We start from the raw sequence: 20023 nt of genomic DNA on the forward strand, positions 1-20023 counted from the left end.
ACCGCAATAGCTAGTGTGATGGCATGTATTAAGTGTGGCCAAGCAGGCCATGTCACATCAAATTGTCCTCAGCATGGGGGTCTGTCAGTCTCATTCCCTTCACTCCAAAACCGACCCAAAGGGCCGTGTTGGGCTTGTGGAAAGAAAGGGCACTTGGCTAGGCAATGCAGGTCAAAACACCAGGGAAACGGGTCGGGGAGGGGGCAATTGGGCCGCACACAGCCCTCTCCCACTTGGGACATGAGGCGGTCCAATTATGCCAACCCCGGGTGGAATACAGTGCTTCCAAACCCGGTGCTTCTGAATACAGTGCTTCCAAACTCGGTGCTTCTGAAACCAGTGCTTCCGAACCCGGTGCTCCAGAACCCTCCACCCCCTCGAGAGGCAACCAATTTTATATCCCAACCTACGGTTCAGCCGAACCTGCCCTCATCTCAGGGACAGCAAGTTCCACCCTCGGGGGGCGAGACCCCTGGGTGGCACTGGCCGTGAGGTGTGATAACCCACCAGTGGTGTGGGGGATCTGTTCCCTTTATAATACCTCAAATAGCACCACCATCAGCATCCCCTTTTTGATTGATACCGGAGCAGACGTTACAGTTATCCCTGAGACGAACTGGCCTCCATGTTGGGAACTTGAGGACGCCCCCATGGTGGGTGGAGTAGGGGGACTAACCCGAACTTGAAAGAGCGTTCGATTGGTCGCTATTATGCTAAACACTGAAAAGGGACCAGAGAAAACAATTACTCTCTTCCCCTATGTCATGTCAGGAGTCCCTCCTCTGTTGGGAAGGGATGCTTTAGCTCTCCTAAAAGCCAGGGTGACACATTTACCGTAAGGGCCACTGCCGCACACCCACTCCCACCAATCAAACTGACATGGAAATCGCCCAACCCAGTGTGGGTCGAGCAGTGGCCCCTGTCGAAGCCTCGAATGGATGCTCTTCTTGAGCTTGTTGACCGCGAACTACAACGAGGTCATATAGAGCCTTCTACTAGCCCATGGAACACTCCAGTTTTCATTATACCCAAGCGAACCGGTGAAGGGTTTCGTCTCCTACATGATCTGCGTGAGGTAAACAAGACAATTCAACCAATGGGTCCTGTTCAGACTTTGTTGCCTATGAACTCTATGATACAGGAAGGGCAACCTTGCGCCGTCCTTGATATTAAAGACTGTTTTTTCTCGATACCTCTACATGAGGAAGACAAGGAGCGGTTTGCTTTTTCCGTTGTATTTCCAAATAGCCAACGTCCTAACTTACACTTCCGGTGGAAAGTGCTGCCTCAAGGAATGATCAACTCGCCTACCATCTGCCAAATCACAGTGGATCGGGCACTGGCACCAGTCCGATGCAGTGACCCGACCGCGACTATCATTCAATACATGGACGACATTCTGATCGCTGCACCATCAGGTAGTCAGGTGGACCAGCTAGTGCTAACGGTCTCGGAGACTCTGAAGACAATCGGATTCGAATTCGCGAGTGCTAAAATTAAAAAAGGACCCTGTGTAAGTTTCTTGGGAGTGGGGATCACAGGCTCTTACATAACCCCCCCTCAGATACAAATCCGTCGGGACATCAAAACACTCCATGACGCGCAACAACTAGTGGGATCCTTACAATGGCTCAGCAATATCGTCCTGATTCCTCCCGAGATCATGACTCCCCTGTACGACCTTTTAAAAGGAAAAAACCCATGGGAGCAGAAGACTCTGTCGACAGAAGCAATGAACTCTCTCGATTTTATCGAACAACAAGTATCATCAAGCACACTGGCCAGGTGGAACCTGAAAGAACCACTTGATCTGTATGTATACTTCACAGAAGGAGGGGGAGTAGGGGCATTAGCCCAGGGTCCCCAAGATAAAGCTCGGCCAATACAGTGGATAGTCCTGGGGAAACCGTCACGTGCATTCTCTCCAGGAGTTGAGTGCCTTGGTAACCTCACCATGAAAGGCCGAAAACTCGCCTTAAGATACCTAGGTATCGAACCTACCACGATATACCTACCCTTTCGCAAACAGTCGCTAACGCAATCAGTAGCGATGTCAGAATCTCTGGCTATAGCCCTTGCCGGATTTCGCGGAGAAGTCCAGTACGCTATCAAGCCGCCTTGGGCTCAAATGCTGAAAATTGTCAACATCGACCTCCCACAGAAGATCTTGGACCGACCCCAGCAGGGATCAACAGTCTTCACAGACGCATCCTCAGCGACCTCAACTGCAGCAGCAGTGTGGCAATCAGGAGAAGAATGGCACTGCGTTAAAATGACCGATTGTGCGCTTTCAGTCCAGCAATTAGAAGCGACGGCTGTGGTACTGGCATGCGGACTGTTCCCAAAGGAACACCTCAACATAGTGACTGATTCATTGTTCGTAGCAAAACTTTGCTTGGCCATGATGGGGCCCGGTGTGTCAACAACCACGGCTGCCCTAATGCTGGAAGAAGCACTCTTCTCCCGGAAAGGCACCATATCGGTCATCCACGTCAACAGCCACGACCGGATCAAAGGGTTTTACCAGATCGGTAACGATAAAGCAGATGCCACTGCAAAAGGGGTATGGACACTGAGAGATGCCCGCCAGCTACACGAGTCCCTCCACATTGGAGCCAAAGCGCTAGTTAAGAGATGTGGGGTTTCAACCGCCAACGCAAAACACATAGTAGCTACGTGTCCCCACTGTCAAAAGGCGCCACTGTGGTCCAGTGGAGTCAACCCCAGAGGTCTTAAAGCTTCCGAGGTGTGGCAGACGGACTTTACACTCTGTCAGTTGCTGAGACCTCGAGCGTGGCTAGCGGTAACCATAGACACATATAGTGGGGTAATCATAGCCACACAACACTCTAAGACTGACTCCAAAGCGACCATCCAACATTGGCTGACAGCCATGGCATAGCTTGGTGTCCCTAATCAGATCAAAACAGATAATGGTCCGAATTTTGTGTCCAAATCAACCCAGGCATTCGTTCGGAAATGGGGTATCACTCTAATACACGGTATCCCATATAATAGCACAGGTCAAGCTATAGTCGAGCGAGCAAATCAAACCCTGAAATCCAAGCTGGAAGTCTTGGCAAAAACAGAAGGTTTTACCTCCACCATTCCCTCAGGAGACCAGGCACGTTTGCTAGCGACTGCCTTGCTAGCACTGAATCAATTCCCTAGGGGAGAGGAGGTGAATAGTCCTGTCCAAAAACATTGGGCCACTCGAGCACTGGAAGAGGACCCCCCAGTTGTAGTCAGAAATGAGCTGGGAGACTGGGAAAAAGGGTGGAAACTGGTTCTGACAGGACGAGGGTATGCGGCGGTCAAAAAAGATGGCAGGGTCAAATGGTGTCCGCTTAAGTCCATTAAACCAGAGCTTCAGAATAAAACTAATGAAAACTGTGAGTTTTTGTTTTCAGGAACGGAACATTGGCCGCCCTTTTAGCCTGTACGCCCCGGTGATAGACGACGTCAACAAATCAGCAAACGTCCTGTCTGAGCCTGAGAATTCTGCACGGGAGGAGTCCAGACAACAGCAAAGCAGCCTCTGTGGTGGGAAGCTGCGATGCCTTCGTTTGATCTTGATTCTGGGGTTTATTGCTACAGGTAAAACAGAATCAGGTTACAGCCACCATCAGCCATTCAAGTGGATCCTACGAAACGTGGGGAGCAATCGAGTAATAAGGGAAACCACAACAACGGGTGCTCCAACCTTTTCAATTAAAATAAGTGACCTGTTTCCCACAACTCATTCATTGTGGGGAACATATTGGTGCCCTAGTTCAAATCCAGGAAAAAGCTACTGTCACTATCCTGGATATTTGTTTTGTGGATATTGGGGATGTGAGACCATTGTTACAAGCAATAAGTGGAGTCCGGAAAAAGACGATGAATTTTTGCGAGTAGGTTGGGGACCAAGGGGATGTATCCCTCCATTATTTGCGTACAATGAAATGCTGGATCGGAGAGGTGATTGTGTCGGTCTAGACGTAGAGATCAAAAACCCGACTAATGCGGGTTGGCTTTTAGGGAAAACGTGGTCAGTATTTCTTCGTAAGACCTTGAAGGATCCAGGAACACTAATACAAATCACCAAGGTCAGGCTATAAACACCTCAGACACTTGGGCCTAACCGGGTTCTTAACCCACACACACCTAAACCTGTGGTAGTCAATACCAAGAACAACACCAAGGTTGCGGCTCCCAATAACGCCAAAACACTCGATACTTTCAATATTGAAATGCCTCCCCTATGGAGGTTGTTGAACTCGTCATACCAGCTACTGAATTCTACCAATCCACATGTTACAGCAAACTGCTGGCTTTGTTTCGATATAAGGCCACCCTTTTATGAAGCAGTAGGCGTACCCTCCAAACCAGGACTAGTAAGCGGACCTAACCCATCGCAATGCCTTTGGAACACCACAAACATCCCAGGAATTACAATGCAATACGTATCAGGGCAAGGCTTTTGTGTCGGTAAGGTACCTCCTGGGAAAAAGGCGTTATGCGCAAATGAGATCAGGCTAGAAAAAGAATGGAAAACCAAATGCTTAGTTCCTGCTAGCAATACCAAATTGATATGTTCAAGAACTGGAGTTACACCGTGCATATCCCTTAACATATTTGATCAAAACAATTAATTCTGTGTACAAGCAATGATTGTTCCAAGGATCATATACCATCCAGAGGAATACATATATGAACATCTATCCCCTTCTACTTTTAACCACGTACAAAAACGAGAGCCCATTACCGCTCTGACCATAGCTGCCCTGCTAACCGTAGGAGCCGCGGGGGCTGGAACAGGAATAACCTCACTAGTCGGACAAAACCAAAGATTTCACTCTCTCAGAGTAGCAGTAGATGAAGATTTGGTTCGAATTGAACAATCGATCACCGCCTTAGAAAAGTCATTGAGATCACTGTCCGAAGTTGTTTTACAGAATCGTAGAGGACTCGATCTCTTGTTTTTACAACGAGGTGGACTTTGTGCAGGTTTAGGAGAAGAATGTTGTGTATATGCAGATAACACAGGGTTTGTCAGAGACACAATGGCCAAACTTAGGGAGGGTCTAGAAAAGAGAAGAAGAGATAGGGAAGCCCAACAAGGATGGTTTGATTCATGGTTTAACCACTCGCCATGGTTAACAGCCCTGATATCCACCCTAGCAGGGCCGATCATAATGATCGTTCTAACACTGATTTTCAGGCCCTGCATTCTGAATAGGCTGATGTCGTTTGTTAAGAGCCGGCTAGAGCAAGTTAATATCCTTTTGCTTGAACGCCAGCAACTACTTTAAGAAAAGTATTTACTAATCTTATCCCTAGTTATCCCTACTAATACCTCATTATTAATATCTACCTCATAGTTTTCACCTGTTCACTGTGCCTTATATTATATGTTATGAAGTCTACCTCGAAATATTTTTTAACACTGTATTACACTAAGAAGCATATATCTTTTTTAAGACTTTTGTATCTTAGCTAATTTAGTTGTGCATAAGGGGGGGGGGGAAATGTAGGTAGTTAGGGTCTTGCGTTCGGAAGATCTCGCGCTGTACAGGAAGATAGTGGCCCCTACCCTGATAGGTGTAGTGTTTCGTATGTTACCTAAGCAGGCGGATGTGACGTTGTAAAACTCAAGGTATATATTGCTTTATTACCTACCAATAAACGCCATTTGCCATCCACCACATTGGTGTCTGTGAGCTGATGGACCGAGCAACCCGAGCGTGGTTGCTGTGCCGTTCCTGAACAAGGACACCATTCTTACGGGGTGAACCGTAACAGATCTCCATAGGCTGAGTCATGGTGGTTTGCTGCAGAGACCATGCATATCATGGGAATATTTCAGCATTTCTGCTCTGGTTTTCAGTGTATTACACCAAAACATCCAACTGATGACATCATCTCAACAGCAAAAGCAGCAATTTGCAGAATTCAGCTTCTTTGGGGAACTGAGAAATTGATGAGCTGACACCAAGTGCTGCTGCGTCCCTGTCACCTGCAGAGTGCCCGTCCCTCACCACGGTAGCGGGCATTGTGACAAAGGTTCAATGTCAGCTGGGCGTGGCAGCCGAGCACCCCCTAGGGGAGGGGGAGCCTGTCAGCCCCGGGCCTGTCACTGCCTGCTGTCCCTCCTCTCGACAGCGAGGCCTCTGAAAAGTTTCAAAAACATCCCCAGACTTGGGTCCAAAGTGGCCAAAAGTCTCCAAGAGACAAGTCGGGAAGAAGGATATGGAACAAAGGGAGGAAGCCAAGGGAGCAGGACGAAAGGAGGGAAGAGGAAAAACCTAGTGCCGGGCTGCAGGACTGAAATGGAGGAATGGAAAGAAAAGAGCCAGGAAGCAGGAGAGTTGGAGGAAAAAAAAAAAAAAGAGAGGAAAGAAGAGACATGCAGCCAGACGAGGGGTTAGAGAGAGAGGATGGGACAGAGAACAGGATGAGAAGGAAATAAGGCAAGGCAAGGCTAGGCCAAAGGACGTTTCCTTGTTTTATATTTTCTACCACATTCATATTGAGACGAGGAGGAAAGCCATCAGACCTTATGGATTAGGCCCAAAGAAAAACCCCAGCTACCTGAGACACTTAGACTAAGCCTAAAATACACAGATCTCTCCAGAAGGACGGTTTTTCTACTGTACTTCCACAATCTGCTGGCAGTACAAAAGAATAAGCGGCAGATCTACCTAGACTGAGTCGTGGTGGTTTGGTGCAGAGACCATGCATATCTTGGGAATATTTCAGCATTTCTGCTCTGGTTTTCAGTGTATTACACCAAAACATCCAACTGATGCCATCATCTCAACAGCAAAAGCAGCAATTTGCAGAATTCAGCCTCTTTGGGGAACTGAGAAATTGATGAGCTGACACCAAGTGCTGCTGCGTCCCTGTCACCTGCAGAGTGCCCGTCCCTCACCACGGTAGCGGGCATTGTGACAAAGGTTCAATATCAGAACACCCACCCGCAAGCGCTCCCACTCCCATCTATTGACGGCAAGACGAACGAGAAACGTACTGACAAGCTTGAGGGGAAACATGTCCGTTGATGGTTGGCGTACTGCACGCCCGTCAATGGGGCTGCAGGGCAATCCACATTTGGAAGGTACCTGAAGATATGTGCCTGTTCTTGGAGCTCCGCTAGCAAAGGAGCAAAGACACTCGTAGGCAATACTGAATGCTGCTCCATGCTACTTCTCCTCTGGTGGCAAATGCTTCACAGTCGCCCGAGGAAAGACGCTTAGCAATCGATCTCCAAGAGAAACGAAACACATCATGCCATAAGGAGAAAGAACAGAAGGGCATCTCTTCACAAGCTTGTCCCTGATCTATAGCTGAGGGCAAACAGTTGTGTGCTTGTGGGAGAGCCTGTGTCTTTCCTGGAAGTGTTTGGGAGTTTTGCTCAGACGCGTGTTTCCTCAAGTTCAAGAATCAAGATCTAGGATACCTGCAGACAGGTGCCTGTTTGTGTGAAGACAGTCTGCCTGAAACTCTGTGTTCCTTAGCGCCCGCTCTTTCTATCCGTCGCTCCACACACCTGTGAGTCCCTTTCTTTCTCTCCACAAGCACGTGTGTTGACTTCGTCGCACATGTGCATCTGCACAAGCGTTGAGCTCAGCGGACGGAGTGTGTCTCTTGACACTTGCTGTGCGTTGGCTGTGTCTGCCTGCTCCATTGAACAGAGAAACGGGAAATCATCTTGGTAGAGGCAACAAAGCAAAACCGAGGCAGGACTGACATCTGCTCAACAGAGACGGAATCCCCGCGCTGACACAGTTCACAGTTACACGAGAAGAAATCTGAGCGGTACATCGACCGGAGACGTGCTTCCCAAGAGGTCATTTAGCGAGTGAACAGCAGTGTGCGTGACTTTCAGGAGTGTGCCTGAAAAGTGCCAGAATCACCAGAGCCTCTGTTCAAAAGCTGCTGCCTCTGTGACTGCATTGAGGCACGTTGCCGTTTCTGCGAGTGTATAGACGGCTCTTTCGTGTTCACTCCGAGGAAAACGGTCCGGTATTGCTTCTGTGCGTACAGACGCGATTCCCTTGTCTCATGCGAACACAGGGAATTCTGTGCATCCACATCTACGAGGTAAGGACGCGTCTGCATATGTTTTGGTGAAGAGCCGAGTGTGCGTGTTCTGACAGCTGCCTCTATGCAGACGTCTCCACAGAGCCACTTCTGAATGCCCCGCAGCCCAGGACTGAATGGATACACTAACAAGTGCACCGGTGTGAGCAACCACATCTTCAGAAGGACGTCTTTCATCTCACAGCAGCACGAACGTATTTGCGTTCAAGCACATGGCAGAAACAAGGTGTGAACAGATGAGCTGCTGCTATTTTCTCCGTTCGGCATGCTTTGTTGTAGCTCTCTTGCCGGTCGCCGGCTTAGCGGCTTGCTTTGCGCGACTAGGTCTGGGAAGAGAAGGAGATAGCGCCGGAAACCTTGCCTTTTGCCGCCTTCGGCGCTGGAACCTAGTGGCTACGCCTTCTGTTTGTCCATGTGCACACACACGATTCCTCAGCGAAAACCACGCAGAAACCTTTCCACAAGCACCCAGGTACGTGCACCCAGCACCACGTGCACGCACACACAGCTAGAGAAAAGCACCTACCTTTTCACACACTGATGCCTAAGCAAACACGTGGCCACACACACGCACACATCGCAAGCGCGCCCACTCCCATCTCTTGACGGAAAGACGGACGAGAAAAGTACTGACAGGCTTGAGGGGAAACACGTCCGTTGATGGTTGGCGTACTGCACGCCCGCCTACAGGGCTGCAGGAGAATCCACATTTGGAAGGTACCTGAAGATAGAGATGTGCCTGTTCTTGGAGCTCCACTAGGAAAGGAGCAAAGGCACTCGTAGGCAGTACTGAATGCTGTTCTGTGCTACTTCTCCTCCGGTGGCAAATGCTTCGCAGTCGCCCAAGGAAAGACGCTTAGCAATCGATCTCCAAGAGAAACAAAACACATCATGCCATAAGGCGAAAGAACAGCAGGGCATCTCTTCCCAAGCTTGTCCCTGATCTATAGCTGAGAGCAAACACTTGTGTGCTTGTGGGAGAGCCTGTGTCTTTCCTGGAAGCGCTTGGGAGTTTTGCTCAGACGCGTGTTTCCCCAAGTTCAAGAATCAAGATCTAGGATACCGGCAGACAGGTCCCTGTTTGTGTGGAGGCAGTCTGCCTGAAACCCTGTGTTCCTTAGTGCCCGCTGTTTCTACCTGTCGCTCCACACGCCTGTGAGTCCGTTTCTTTCTTTCCACAAGCACGTGTGTTGACTTCGTCGCACATGTGCATCTGCACAAGCGTTGAGCTCAGCGGACGGAGTGTGTCTCTTGACACTTGCTGTGCGTTGGCTGTGTCTGACTGCTCCAGTGAACAGAGAAATGGGAAATCATCTTGGTAGAGGCAACAAAGCAAAACTGAGGCAGGATTGACATCTGCTCAACAGAGACGGAATCCCTGCGCTGACACAGTTCACAGTTACACGAGAAGAAATCTGAGCGGTACATCGACCGGAGACGTGCTTCCCAAGAGGTCATTTAGCGAGTGAACAGCAGTGTGCGCGACTTTCAGGAGTGTGCCTGAAAAGTGCCAGAATCACCAGAGCCTCTGTTCAAAAGCTGCTGCCTCTGTGACTGCATTGAGGCACGTTGCCGTGTCTGCGAGTGTATAGACGGCTCTTTCGTGTTCACTCCGAGGAAAACGGTCCGGTATTGCTTCTGTGCGTACAGACGCGATTCCCTTGTCTCGTGCGAACACAGGGAATTCTGTGCATCCACATCTACGAGGTAAGGACGCGTCTGCATATGTTTTGGTGAAGAGCCGAGTGTGCGTGTTCTGACAGCTGCCTCTATGCAGACGTCTCCACAGAGCCACTTCTGAATGCCCCGCAGCCCAGGACTGAATGGATACACTAACAAGTGCACCGGTGTGAGCAACCACATCTTCAGAAGGACGTCTTTCATCTCACAGCAGCACGAACGTATTTGCGTTCAAGCACATGGCAGAAACAAGGTGTGAACAGATGAGCTGCTGCTATTTTCTCCGTTCGGCATGCTTTGTTGTAGCTCTCTTGCCGGTCGCCGGCTTAGCGGCTTGCTTTGCGCGACTAGGTCTGGGGAGAGAAGGAGATAGCGCCGGAAACCTTGCCTTTTGCCGCCTTCGGCGCTGGAACCTAGTGGCTACGCCTTCTGTTTGTCCATGTGCACACACACGATTCCTTAGCGAAAACCACGCAGAAACCTTTCCACAGGCACCCAGGTACGTGCACCCAGCACCACGTGCACGTGCACGCACACGCAGCTAGAGAAAAGCACCTACCTTTTCACACACTGATGCCTAAGCAAACGCGTGGCCGCACACACGCACACATCCGCAAGCGCGCCCACTCCCATCTCTTGACGGAAAGACGGACGAGAAACGTACTGACAGGCTTGAGGGGAAACACGTCCGTTGATGGTTGGCGTACTGCACGCCCACCTACGGGGGCTGCAGGAGAATCCACATTTGGAAGGTACCTGAAGATAGAGATGTGCCTGTTCTTGGAGCTCCGCTAGCAAAGGAGCAAAGGCACTCGTAGGCAGTACTGAATGCTGTTCCGTGCTACTTCTCCTCCGGTGGCAAATGCTTCACAGTCGCCCGAGGAAAGACGCTTAGCAATCGATCTCCAAGAGAAACAAAACACATCATGCCATAAGGAAAAAGAACAGCAGGGCATCTCTTCCCAAGCTTGTCCCTGATCTATAGCTGAGGGCAAACACTTGTGTGCTTGTGGGAGAGCCTGTGTCTTTCCTGGAAGCGCTTGAGAATTTTGCTCAGACGCGTGTTTCCCCAAGTTCAAGAATCAAGATCTAGGATACCTGCAGACAGGTGCCTGTTTGTGTGGAGACAGTCTGCCTGAAACCCTGTGTTCCTTAGCGCCCGCTCTTTCTCCCCGTCGCTCCACACGCCTGTGAGTCCCTTTCTTTCTCTCCACAAGCACATGTGTTGACTTTGTCGCACATGTGCATCTGCAGAAGCGTTGAGCTCAGCAGAGTGTGTCTCTTGACACTTGATGTGTGTTGGCTGTGTCTGACTGCTCCAGTGAAGAGAGAAACGGGAAATCATCTTGGCAGAGGCAACAAAGCAAATCGAGGCAGGATTGACATCTGCTCAACAGAGACGGAATCCCCGCACTGACACAGTTCACAGTTACACGAGAAGAAATCTGAGCGGTACATGGACCGGAGACGTGTTTCCCAAGAGGTCGTTTATCGAGTGAACAGCAGGAGTTCAGGAGAGGACCCTGGAGTGCCCCAAAGGACCCAGGAGTTCAGGAGGGGACCCAGGAGTTCAGCGGGGAACCCAGGAGTTCTGAGGAGACCCAGGAGTACAGGAGGGGACCCACCCACGAGTTCAGGAGGGGACCCACCCAGGAGTTTCCCAAAAGATCAAGGAGTTCAGGGGGGAACCCAGGAGTTCAGGATGGATCCACCCAGGAGTTTGGGAGGGGACCCAGCAGTGCCCCAAATGACCAAGGAGTTCAGGGGGGAACCCAAGAGTTCAGGATGGATCCACCCAGAAGTTCTGAGGTGATCCAGGAGTGCCCCAAAGGACCCAGGAGTTCAGGGGGGAACCCAGGAGTGCCCCAAAGGACCCACGAGTTCAGGAGGGGACCCAGGAGTTCTAGGGGACCCAGGAGTGCCCCCAGGGACCCAGGAGTTCAGGAGGGACCCAAGAGCTTAGAAGGGGACCCAAGAATTCAGGAGGGGACCCAGGAGTTGAGAAGGGGACCCAAGAGTTCTGGGGGGGACCCAGGAGTGCCCCAAAAGATCCAGAGTTCAGGAGGGGACACAACCAAGAGTTCAGGGGGGAACTCACCCAGGCGTTCAGGGAGGAAACAAAGAGTTCAGGAGGGGGATCAGGAATTTAGCAGGGGGACCAGGAGTGCCCCAAAGGATCCAGAGTTCAGGAGGGACCCAGGAGTGCAGGAGGGGACCCAGGAGTTCAGGAGGGGAACCCAGGAGTTCAGGAGGGGAACCCAGGAGTGCCCCAAAGGATCCAAAAGTTCCGGGGGGGAGCGGGGGAAAAAACCCCATCGGGGGGGATGGAAAAAAATTTGAACCTCCAACGACAAATAACTACAGCCCCGAGCCGCGTTCGCTCGATGTTTCGCGCTATCCGAATGCTCTGCGCGTCATCTACCCTGCCGACCGCTTCTTCCTCTCCCGAATATTGGCTTGAGACGGGGACTTCACACTTGGCACTTATGTCCCTTGCCATCCTTCATATAGTTCTTGACCGTGGTGACCTATTCTCGCTCGGCTTCCCGATCCTGTCAGTTACCGCGACCTCCTTCCTCTGAGATTCCGCAACTCAAACTTGCCCCGTGTCTCCGTCGCCGAACGCCGACGACGCCCGTGATCCCCCCGACGTCGCTCAGTCTTGGGGGACTGACCAGGGCACGGCCGACCGAGGGCGACGCTAGACGGCTTGCGCTGAGGCAGAATGTAATGGCGAGGGACGCTATTGCTTACTAGGAGGACAGAATATGCTAAGCAAATTCAGCTGAAACTTGATTCAGAGCGATTTCTACGTGGATGGGAGATGCCAAAGCCTACAGGGAGGTCTTTCCGTCGGGGCGTGAGGTTGGTATCGGACCCCCTCACTTTCTAAACTCCTCTGCGGACGGGAGCCCGGGTGCAGCTGGATCCGAACTTAGCCCCGCGCTGCATCTACCGTTGGCCTCCCGGCCATGCAGGGGAGAGGGAAAACACCTAAGATATTATATTGACGTATGGCCAAAGGACTGTATGTGCACACCTGACTCCTTATACCGCTCAGCCTGAATTTCTGAACGGCATCGCTCTACGCCTCGGCATCCCTACCTCCCTTCCAGAGGCACAGGGATGGTTGGGTCATGGTCTAAGTCCTCGGTCTATCGGGGCAAACTCTCCGGCAAAATCCATGTAAATAACCAACCGAACGGAGCGGTACTGCGGGAAGGCTGACTGGAGCTGCCTCTTCTGCTGAGGTCCCAGCCGAGCGTGGAAATCCCTGGGTATTTATACCCTTACAAACTATTCACCCACCCCTCTACGCTGCGATTGCATCCAATAGCGATAGCCGAGTCTCCGGTCTTCTTGCTTCTCGCGGATCCTTTGCGCTGACCTCGCGCTGCACTCGGCCTTGAATGTGGCATTGTCGGCGACGGAAGCCTATTCCTGCTGGAACGTGTAAAGCGCGCCTTATGGGATGGGTGACGATCGGAGTCTGTAGCTGCTTTTGTTACCGTCGAGTAAAGGCTATAATTATGAGTGCTACATAGCCTAACAAAACGCCTTTTTATAAGTGACTCGTATTGACAATGTGGTCACCTGCAAAGAAAAAAAACAAAAAGATTTCATTAAAACAGGCTTTGTCTATGAAATAACAGCACACCACAGAAAACATCAATGGTCTCTGTAACGACTGCAAAACACCACTAAAAGGACTTACGACTCTCCTGCCCCCAGCTACTGCGTCCCAGATGACTTCTGGCTACTCATTTTAACACGTCAACAGATTAACCGTGGACTCCTAGAGCTCAGTCCACCCGCCCCTGACTTCACACCACCGGGCAGAGCAGCTCCGAGCCCAACGTGCACGTGTGCAGACAAACGTGCCACAGAACGTTACAGACGACATCATGTCAACAACACCACCAACACCCAACGATGGGAACAACTCCCAGTCAGAGAGGCATCGATCAAAAGAACCTGCAGGGGGGCAGTGGTGTGGCGAGGAGCCTCCACTGCAACCCCAGAAAACAAAGGAGCCGAACGTCACGGCCCCTTATAAGATGGCGGCGCTGGCGCACACACACACAGAGGAGACGGCGGTGCTGGCGCACACACACACAGAGGAGACGGCGGCGCTGGCGCACACACACACAGAGGAGACGGCGGCGCTGGCGCACACACACACAGAGGAGACGGCGGCGCTGGCGCACACACACACAGAGGAGACGGCGGCGCTGGCGCACACACACACAGAGGAGACGGCGGCGCTGGCGCACACACACACAGAGGAGACGGCGGCGCTGGCGCACACACACACAGAGGAGACGGCGGCGCTGGCGCACACACACACAGAGGAGACGGCGGCGCTGGCGCACACACACACAGAGGAGACGGCGGCGCTGGCGCACACACACACAGAGGAGACGGCGGCGCTGGCGCACACACACACAGAGGAGACGGCGGCGCTGGCGCACACACACACAGAGGAGACGGCGGCGCTGGCGCACACACACACAGAGGAGACGGCGGCGCTGGCGCACACACACACAGAGGAGACGGCGGCGCTGGCGCACACACACACAGAGGAGACGGCGGCGCTGGCGCACACACACACAGAGGAGACGGCGGCGCTGGCGCACACACACACAGAGGAGACGGCGGCGCTACTTAAAAATTTCAAGATGCTGGGAAGAAGTGCCAGTCCCTTAGACTGGAGGGGTACAGAGCACAGCTGCCGATGCAGCCCAGAACTACACCATAAAACACAACTGAGCAGAAACATCCAAAATACAAAAACCATCCACGCTTTCAGCTGCTGATACAAGAAAACCAGGACCCGATTGGCGCTACGCCAACTGGCACCGGCGTTCCGGATCCCGGGATGGCGCCCGGGATGCCTGTCGGGTCCCTCAAGCGCGACGAGACCCCGGGACCGTCTGACAGGCACAATGCAAGCCTCCCGACCTGCAATACAACACTGACACTAGGCTGGAGCTGCCCTGCCCGGGACATGCTGGCATCGCACTGTGAAGTTCCCTGGACCCTTCGCCTGCCCAAAAGGGACTGTTCCTGGATCACCCTTGCCCCAAAGAGAACTTTACCCCCCTCCCTGCAGTTCCCAACCCCTTCCCAGCCCCCCAGCCTCCACTTATCTTTCAGAGGGCCAAGAGACTGAATCCATCTTCAACAGAGGAAAACACCACATGTGCTGATGGAGATCTTCCTGCATCACCAAGTTCCTCCTCAACATCTGCAATAACACAAGAAAATACACACTCACTAAGCAAAGCCAGCACACAATATAAAGGCACAAGGCACATCTTCACTCTGACACCACGCACCCACCCACCTGCTTACGGTGCTCTGCTCGGCTCTACCGTCACTCTTTCGTGCCATGTTGTCCCTCTGCATCTGAAATCAAGGTATTCAACAAGTCACCCAAATGCTCATCAACAGCTTGACCATTGCACATGTCTGCTTTGTGTTCAGGAATCCCACCCGACACTCTGAGTCCCTAAAACACTGGGGAACGGACTGCCAGCTCCCCTGCTCACAGCTACTGCATCCCAGATGACCACACAACCTTTGTCTACACAATTGAATCTGTCAACAGATTAACCCTGGACTCCTAGAGTTCACTCCACCCGCCCCTGACTCCACACCGCCGGGCAGAGCAGCTCCGAGGCAAACGTGCACGTGCGCAGACAAACGCGTCACAGAACGCTATGGATGACACGACCGCAACGGCACCGAAAATGCTCCGCAACGACAGCGACACCAAAACCAGAGATGGCATCAATCAAAATGCCCTGCAGGGAGGCAGTGATGAGGCAAGGAGCCTCTTCTGCAACCCCAGGAAAAAGGAGCCCAACGTCACGGCCCCTTATGAGACGGCGGCACTGGCGCGCACACACCCACAGAGGAGACGGCGGCACTGGCGCGCACACACCCACAGAGGAGACGGCGGCACTGGCGCACACACACCCACAGAGGAGACGGCGGCACTGGCGCGCACACACCCACAGAGGAGACGGCGGCACAACCTAAGAACTTCTTCCCAGCATCTTGAAGTGCCAGTCCCTAGGACTGGAGGGGTAGAGAGCAGAGCTGCTGATGCAGCCCAGAATGACACCATAAATCACAACTGACCAGGAACATCCAAAATGCAAGAACCGTCCACGCTTTTGGCTGATGATACAATAATCCAGCACCCGATTGGCACTACGCCAATTAACACCGGCATTCCGGATCCCGGGATGGCACCTGAGAGGCCCGTTGGGCCCCCGGAGCACAGCGAGACCCCGGGATCGTCTGGCAGACGCAAGGAAGGCTTCCTGAGCTACACGACAACGCAGACGCAGGCTGGAGCTGCCCTGCCCGGCCCATGCTGGCATCGCACTGTAAAGTTCCCTGGGCCCTTTACCCACCCAAAGGGGACTTTTCCTGGAGAGCCCTTTCCCTTATCAGAACTTTACCCCCATCCCTGCGATTCCCGGCCCCTTCCCAGCCCCCGTGCCTCCACTTATCTTTCAGAGGGCCGAGGGCCCGAATCCACCTTCGACAGAGAAAACGCCACGTGCGCTAACGGAGATGTTCCTGCATTGCCGGGGTCCTCTTCAACATCTACGGTAACACAGGAAAACACACGCTCACTAAGCCGTGCCAGCATACAGTATCGCGGGGTAAACGCCGACTCCTCCCGCAACACTCACCTCCTCCTAAGTTCCTCGGCGTTCCGTTCGGCGCGTTGGGTCACGGGTGCGGTCACAAACCCTCATCGCTCGTAACACCTAAGACAGCGAGAAACAAAAGAACTGTAGGGCCTGGAGCGAGTCCCCAGCCCCACGCTCCTCCTCGCCCATACCCCGGCTCACCAGAAACATTCCTCCAAGTCCAAAGGGCCCAAAAGGAGCCTGCAAAACAAGAAGGAAACGCTGAACCGAGTCACCGGGTGACACCGGGCTCCTCGACACCCACCACCGCCTCACCTTCTCGGCTGCTGACCGGCGTGCAGCTTCGCCCCTCCGAGCTGGTCCACGGCACCTGCGAAAACAAAGGCACGTGCTTGGACGCTGCTCAAAAACAGCCCGCCCGTAGACGGGCCCGTCTCCCGCTCCTTTACCTTGGCCGCTCTCCCACCTGCCTGCCCACCCTTGCTTTTGACTGCAACGCCGTTGACCACAGAGGTTCAGCTGCCGCCTGTAAAACACAACACAATGATGCTCACACCTGCACTGGCAACACGGGACCTGAAACGAGCTGCTGCTTCGGCCCGACGCTCATTGTTCACCTTGCCCGAGGAGTTGCGGTGCTAATACCCAGTTTTCCTCTTTGCTTCTATGAAAGAGACAAATGACCAAACTTACATAGAGCCACACGGCACATCTTCCCGCTGGCATCACACAGCGACCCACCTGCTTATGGCGCGCTGCTCGCCTCTTCTGTTGCTCTTTCGTACCAAGTCATCCCTCTACCTCTGAAAACAAGGTATTCAACAAGTCACCCAGACACTCATCAACAGCTTGACCATTCCACAGGTTTGCTTTCTATTCAGGAATCCCACCCGACACTCTAATTGAGTCCCTAAAACACTGGGGAACGGACTGCCAGCTCCCCTGCCACAGCTACTGCATCCCAGATGATCACACAACCTTTGTCTACACAATTGAATCTGTCAACAGATTAACCCTGGACTCCTAGAGTTCACTCCACCCGCCCCTGACTCCACACCGCCGGGCAGAGCAGTTTCGAGCCGAACGTGCACGTGCACAGACAAACGCGCCACAGAACGCTATGGACGACACAACCTCAACAGCACCAAAAACGCTCTGCAACGACAGTGACCCAAAACCAGAGATGGCATCAATCCAAATGCCCTGCAGGGAGGCAGTGATGAGGCAAGGAGCCTCTTCTGCAGCCCCAGGAAAAAGAAAAAGGAGCCAAACGTCACACCCTTACGAGACTGCAGAACTGCCACACACACGCAGAGGAGACGGCGGCACGACCTAAGAACTTCTTCCCAGCATCTTGAAGTGCCAGTCCCTTAGACTGGAGGGGTAGAGAGCAGAGCTGCTGATGCAGCCCAGATTGACACCGTAAGTCACAGCTGACCAGAAACGTCCAAAAGGCAAGCACCGTCCACGCTTTTGGCTGATGATACAAGAATTCAGCACCCGATTGGCTCTACGCCAATTAACACCGGCATTCCGGATCCCAGTATAGCACCTGAGAGGCCCGTTGGGTCCCCGGAGCACAGCGAGACCCCGGGATCGTCTGACAGGCACGAGGCGGGCTTCCCGAACTACACGACAACAGGCGCCGGCTGGAGCTGCCCTGCCCGGCAGATGCTGGCATTGCACCGTAACGTTCCCTGACCCCTTATCTGCCCGAAGGGGACCGCTCCTAGACTGTGCTTTTCTGTCTGAGAACTTTAAACCCACCCTGCGATTCCCAGCCCCTTCCCAGCCCTCGTGCCTCCACTTATCTTTCAGAGGGCCGAGGGACCGAATCCACCTTCGACAGAGGAAAACGCCACGTGCGCTAACGGGGATCTTCCCGCAGTTGTCGCTTTCTCCATCGTCGCCTACAGTAAGGAAAGCGAGAACACGCACGCTATCGAGTGCCCAAATAATATTTATCCATAGTAGCCTACGGTTCATTGCTCACCTTGGCTGAGTTCTGGGAGGTACATTTGAATGATCCACCGGGGGCCGCCGCACGCTGCAAAGGTTCTGGAGACAAGACGCTCTTCCAGGAGAAGAGATTACATTAACAACTATTAATACAACAATACAAACCAAAAAACAACACTCCCTCTCCATTGTAGTCAGGAATCTTGGGAAAATGCAAAGCACCTGGAAATGAATCAACAAATGAAATATAACGACAAACAACTTTTCTACTACAGCTGTTGTTAAACCTTTGCTGTTCCTGAAGCTCTTACGTCAAACAGGCACATCTGCTTGTCCAAAGACATCTGCCCATTTGGATTAAACATCTCAAAAGCTGCTGGCTGCTGAAGGAGCAGCAGAGAACCACCACCAAAGAGGCTCTGGAGCAGAATGAGCTCCCTGCCCGGGGACCGGGGCTCAAATACCCAGGGCTCCGCCCACCCCTTCCCACAAACCCCTGAGAAAGGGGCGGGGTCATTCACCCCAGACCCCCTCACCACCGTTATCAAATTACCTGGAATCTCCCTGAAAATGACAGCACCTGCACTTTATTGCTGCTATTGCAGCTACAATGAGACCGAGTATGGATTTCAACTTAGTTTTTCTAGGGAGCAGATAGAAAGTGAAATACAACCACCAGCACTTCAGCATCTTCATTGTAGTCAGGAATTTTGGGAAAATGCAAAGCACCTGGAACCGAATCAATGAATGAAACATAATGACAAACAACCTTTCTACTACAGCTGCTACTGAACCTTTGCTGCTCCTGAAGCTCGTACCTCGAACAGACACCTCCACTTCTCCAAAATCGTCTGCCCACGTAGAGTAAACGGCTCAAAAGCTGCCGAGGGGAGGGGTCGATCATCCCAGGCCCCGCCCACCACCCTTATGAAATCACCTGGACCCTAACTAGAAATGACAGCACCTGTGGGAGATTTAAGGGATTTTCTTAAGGTTGTTGTGCGGATGGGTTTCTGTTAGATAGAGATTTATTTCTGAACTAGACAAAGCGACTCCAAGACTGGCGCGAAGGCTGAAAAACAACATCTGTTATGAGAGTGAGGTAATTCTATAATAACAAGACCCGAACGTGGACGATATCCGATCAGCCGACGCGTGTTTGGAACGTGAACGCTTATCGGGAAATAACTGCGTATATAAGGAGGCTTGTCTCTGTAATAAATGGCTTCGCTTGAATTCGTGTTGAGTTGCGTGGAGTCCGTGAGTTTGCGCCCTCGCAAGCGGTGACCCCGACGTGATCCCTAAGGAGAATTTACGGAAGGCGCGCGACCGCTGCAGGGAGCGAGCCCCAGCTGGAACGGCTCGGCTGGACCGGGACCGGGACGCGGGCTGCGGGCTGCGTGACTCCCGATTGATGGCTACGGAGTGACAGAGGAGGGATAAAGGATCCGATATCGTCGCAACGGACGCCCAAAGAGGTGAGCAGCTGGGGGCGAGAGGAGATGGGGCAGAATATTTTTAAAGAAGAAGAAGAAATACTGCGGCTCCTCTCGCATATTCTCTCTAAGAGAGTGGTGAAGTATGAGGAGAGTAACCTCAAAAGATTGTTAATTTGGTGCAGAGGCAGT

The sequence above is a fragment of the Patagioenas fasciata genome, chromosome 14 (genome assembly GCF_037038585.1).
Source record: "Patagioenas fasciata isolate bPatFas1 chromosome 14, bPatFas1.hap1, whole genome shotgun sequence".
Taxonomy (NCBI): Eukaryota; Metazoa; Chordata; class Aves; order Columbiformes; family Columbidae; genus Patagioenas; species Patagioenas fasciata.